A 5822-nucleotide genomic window follows, 5' to 3' on the forward strand; every position below is an offset into this window, starting at 1 on the left:
ATTCAAAAAACTTATAGGCTCTAATGATGCCATTAAGACTGAAGAGCAATTAGCTGATGAATTACATAAACCAATATTCACAAAGTTTCAGAGAAGGAAAGTTTATTCCAAGGAAGTTGATTATATCTGGTCTGCTGATTTGATTGAACTCAATAATGATGGACGATATTTCTTATCGTCCAAGTATGCTTTAACCGTTATTGATTTGAGGAGTAGATATGTGTGGGTTGTCCCTTTAAAAAACAAAACAGGTAATACTCTTATGTTAGCTTTTCAACAGATATTTAATAAAAGTAAGAGAAAACCTAAAAAATTGTGGACTGATGAGGGTAGAGAGTTTTATCACAAGACATTTATGAATTTTCTAAAAAATAACAGTATTACATTATACAGTACCTTTAATGAAGGGAAGGCAGTTGTTGTTGAACGTTTTAATCGTACCTTAAAAGAGAGACTATATAAAAAATTCACACAACTCGGTTCACAACAATGGTCATCTTTTATTCAGGATATTGTGGATAAGTATAATGACACGATTCACACGGCAACAAATATGAAACCATCAGAAACATTTACAAAATTAAAATATGAAAAAGAGATTAACGTCAGAAAACCTAAGTTCAAAGTTGGTGATATCGTAAGAATATATCGGTGGAAATCTCATTTTGAAAAAGGTTATACGAAAAGATGGACCAACGAGCTTTTTAAAATTGTTGATGTAATAGATACGGTTCCTTGGACTTATAAGATATATGATTTGGAAGGGGAAGAGATTTTAGGTTCATTTTATTCACAGGAATTACAAAATACAAAGATAAATTGAAATTTTTGACTCCGCCCCTTTTGGCTCCACCCACACAAGCCCCCGCCCACACAAGCCCCGCCCACACAAACCCCACACAAACCCCACCACACACCCCCCCACAAGCTCCAATAAATTGAAATTTTTGACTCCGCCCCTTTTTGACTCCGCCCACACACGCCCCTCCCACCGAAGCCCTGCCCACACAAACCCCACACAAACCCCACACAAGCTCCACACAAGCTCCACACACACAAACCCCACACAAGCTCCACCCATATTCATCATATTCACATAATTAGTGATTAGTTAATTAGTTCCCCACACACACAACATGTTTATTTAATTAAAAAATTATCCACCCATCCACACAAGCTCCACTCATCCACCCATCCCCCCATCTCTCCACCCATCCATTTATCCACATAAGCCTCATCCACATTCACCCCTCCCACACAAGCTCCACCCACATAAACCCCTGCCCATATAAACCCTGCCCACATAAACCCCTCCCACATAAGCCCTGCCTACACAAGCTCCACACAAAAACTCCACACACATAAACCCCTCCCACACAAGCTCCACCCACATAAACCCCCGCCCACACAAGCCCCACCCACACAAGCCCCACCCACACACACACACCCCGCCCACACAAGTCCCTCCCACACACACCCCACCCACACAAGCCCCCCACCGAAGCCCCGCCCACACAAGCCCCACCCCCTCATCCCCCCCTGTGCGCCCCCACCTTTGACCTACCACCTCCCTCATCCCACCCCCCAACCTTCCCCACACTCACACGGGGAGGGGAGGAGGGTGTGATGAGGGGGTCATTGGTCATTGGGGGAGCGCTCCCCCCACCCCTCCTTTACATCTTCTTTATTCTTTTCTTGTAATTAAGAATCAAGTAATTGTAAACAAAACAAATATAATTTATTAATATTGAAAATATTAAATATTCATTTGCGAGAATGTACAATCTTTCCCAGCAATCTTCTTCAGATGCCTTGTGATTTCGAAACTCAGACACCATATTCTGTTTTGAAACAAAAAGTGGATAATAATTAGGTTCTATAAAGATAATTACATGGTAATATGAATAAGCCTCGTTGACCACTGAATTAACACACCAGGAGCCTGTCATCCTTTCAAGGTCAATAAAATGAATTCCAGTGTACTGACAAAACCACGTCCAAACTAATGATGCAACCAACATAAGGCGACATTCTAAAGAGAGAGTGATAATAATAATTCAGAAATATTTACCTCCAGAAAATCATGTGTTGTACGAGTGATATTAATAATAATTCAGAAATATTTACCTCCAGAAAATCATGTGTTGTACAAGATTGCTTCAACAGCTGATGTTGTGCGATAGTGCTGAAAAAAAAAAAAAATAAGTCAAGGGTATAGATGAAGAGACAGACAGGGAAAGCAACACACACACACACACACACACACGCACACACACACACATACACACACACATAGACACACACATAGACACACACACACGTGCCTCACCATTGGTTTAATTCATTCGAGATCAGAGACCAGTCATTATAAATCATTGGCCTCTTCAATAAGAGCAGAGAGAGGTAGGTAGAAAGACAGACAGAGAGAGAGGCACACACACGTGTCTCACCATTGGTTTAATTCCTTCGAGATGAGAGGACGTGATAAGACTTCATGCCACTCATTGAAAATGTCTTTCAATTCTCTTCGAAAATCATTGATCTCTTCAATAAGAGTATTAATTTCATGAACCACGTCGTGATATGTGAACTCAATTTCTTCCAATGCCCTGTCAGGGAAAAAATATATATATATCAGAATTATCATGATTTAATTAATAATCATTTGCTTCATCGTTCAAAGAGAAAAGCATACACAAACTTACCAACTCTGTAGTGGGCTGTTGGCTTCATCGGAAGAAATATCGTCCATGCCTCAGTTGTAAAAATGAAAATCCCGTCTGGCAGAAACTTTGTCTGGCGAACCGCTTATAAAGCAACGATGAGGAGATTGCTTAATCATTGGGTGTGGGCACAGGAAATGACAAGCTTCTCTTAATGATCTCATCTGGCCACCGCCCGAGTTGCAAATCGTTTTTGGACATAAACCACGCCATAAAAGTTTTGATTCAAATGTTTTCAGTTCGTGTTCTGAGATAAAATATAAACACGAGACCTTGTCTCACAGAATAGTTCCTATTTTTTCACAGCATGACAGTCCAAAACCACTTCCTCATTCACACAGCACGGCCGTGTCAAAAAAACACTTCCTCATTTTCACGGCATGAACTGAAAACATTTGAAACAAAACTTTTTTCTGGCATGGTTTATGTACAAAAATGATTTGCAACTCGGGCGGTGGCCAGATGAGATCATTAAGAGAAGTTTATCATTTCGTAATGGCACAAAAGGGGTATCTTAAAAAATATAAAGATTCAAATGTTTTGTTTTTCAATATTTTAGATGGGGATTATTGTGCAAAGAAAATTAAACTATTGAAGGAATTTGAAAATGAACAAATGTTTATAGGTTCAATGAGTGAGCTAAACAATATGCATTGGTTATTTGATAAAGAGTGTCCCGGGGCTTAGGCGTTTCAGATATTTCTTTCGAATCACCTTTAACAAATCTTTATCTTGTTGTATGGGTTATTTGAAAACCACGTCCAAACTAATGATGCAACCAACATAAGGCGACATTCTAAAGAGAGAGTGATATTAATAATAATTCAGAAATATTTACCTCCAGAAAATCATGTGTTGTACGAGTGATATTAATAATAATTCAGAAATATTTACCTCCAGAAAATCATGTGTTGTACAAGATTGCTTCAACAGCTGATGTTGTGCTGAGAAAAGGAAAAAAAAAAAATAAGTCAAGGGTATAGATGAAGAGACAGACAGGGAAAGCAACACACACACACACACACACACACGCACACACACACACATACACACACACATAGACACACACACACGTGCCTCACCATTGGTTTAATTATCTGAGATCAGAGACCAGTCATTATAAATCATTGGCCTCTTCAATAAGAGCAGAGAGAGGTAGGTAAGACAGACAGAGAGAGAGGCACACACACGGTGTCTCACCATTGTCAGGACTCTTCGAGATGAGAGGACGTACAAGACTTCACCATTGAAAATGTCTTTCAATTCTCTTCTAAATCATTGATCTCTTCAATAAGAGTATTAATTTCATGAACCACGTCGTGATATGTGAACTCAATTTCTTCCAGTTCTGTTGTCAGGGAAAAAAATATATATATATATATATCAGAATTATCATGATTTAATTAATAATCATTTGCTTCATCGTTCAAAGAGAAAAGCATACACAAACTACCAACTCTGTAGTGGGCTGTTGAAGCTCATCGGAAGAAATATCGTCCATGCCTCAGTTGTAAAAATGAAATCCTGTCAAAGAAACTTTGTCTGGCGAACCGCTTATAAAGCAACGATGAGGAGATTGCTTAATCATTGGTACAGGAAATGTTTTCTTAATGATATCGGGGCCGCCTGACAGTTGCAAATGTTTTTGACATAATATTATTAAAAGTTTTGATTCAAATGTTTTCAGTTCGTGTTCTGAGATAAAATATAAACACGAGACCTTGTCTCACAGAATAGCCCCATTTTTCACAGCATGACAGTCCAAAACCACTTCCCTATTCACAGCACGGCCGTGTCAAAAAAACACTCTATTTTCACGCCTATGAACTGAAAACATTTGAAACAAAACTTTTTTCTGGCATGGTTTATGTACAAAAATGATCTGCAACTCAAGGTGTGTGGCCAGATGAGATCATTAAGAGAAGTTTATCATTTCGTAATGGCACAAAAGGGGTATCTTCAAAAATATAAAGATTCAAATGTTTTGTTTTTCTGCCATTTTAGATGGGGATTTATTGTGCAAAGAAAATTAAATATTGAAGGAATTTGAAAATGAACAAATGTTTATAGGTTCAATGAGTGAGCTAAACAATATGCATCGGTTATTTGATAAAGAGTGTCCCGAGGCTTAGACGTTCAGATATTTCTCTTTCGAATCACCTTTAACAAATCTTTATCTTGTTGTATGGGTTATTTGAATAGAGAGTAGCCCCGGGGCTTAGGCGTCGATATTTCTTTAGAATCACCTTTAACAAATCTTTATCTTGTTGTATGGGCTATTTGAATAGAGAGCCCCTAGGTTAAAGGGGAAATAAAAAATGACTGCTTTTACAGCCATTTTTCCCTGCTGTGCAGGGGTTTGGCTTTTCTTGAGGCAATGTTTTATGGCCGGATGCCCTTCCTGACACCAACCCTGGTCGCCTTACGACACACAGGGATATGGTACACCCATTCCAACCGGGGCATACACCGGGACCAGTACACTGGCACCTCATTTCTGCAGACCTCGGAAGGATGGCAGGCTGAGTCAAACCCCTGGGTGTTAATTCAGCAGCCAACGGGATTTGAACTCAGGACCCTTGGGATCCTGCCGCCACCCTAACAACTAAGCCAACACCAGGCTCCAGGTTAAAAGGGAGACAAATAAATATACTTGGGTTGCAGATATTTTTTTCTTAGGGGAAAAAAAGAAAAATTTCATGGCTGAAAATCCCATTCATTTACATGTAGCAGAGCCAGAACCAGTATTCTTCCCCTACATATATATATATATATATATATATATATATAATATATATATATGAGATATATATATATATGATAGTGATATATATATATATGCATATATATATATGTATAGATATATATATATATATATAGATATATTATATATATGTATATATATATATATATATATACATTATATATATACACATACACATATATGAGGAGGATAGTATATATATATAGTATATATATATATGCATATATATGTATATTATATATATGTTACATATATATATATGTATGTATATATATGCATATACATTATATTATATATATATATATATATATATATATATATATATTATATATATA

At 37.6% G+C, this 5822-nt stretch overlaps 1 long non-coding RNA gene across 1 annotated transcript; it reads right to left on the reverse strand.

The window, feature by feature from the left end:
• Positions 1-1847: 1847 nt before the first annotated feature.
• On the reverse strand, positions 1848-3470 carry LOC147007200 (uncharacterized). The gene is made up of 3 exons (XR_015054351.1): positions 2706-3470; positions 2451-2609; positions 1848-2185 (listed from the first exon to the last, which is right to left on the reverse strand). It is a non-coding gene; the product is annotated as an uncharacterized LOC147007200 (long non-coding RNA).
• Between the last annotated feature and the right edge of the window lie 2352 nt (positions 3471-5822).

Source organism: Eptatretus burgeri, unplaced genomic scaffold, assembly GCF_056783735.1.
Source record: "Eptatretus burgeri isolate ZD-2024b unplaced genomic scaffold, Ebu_testis_v1 Ebu_testis_scaffold_468, whole genome shotgun sequence".
Taxonomy (NCBI): domain Eukaryota; kingdom Metazoa; phylum Chordata; class Myxini; order Myxiniformes; family Myxinidae; genus Eptatretus; species Eptatretus burgeri.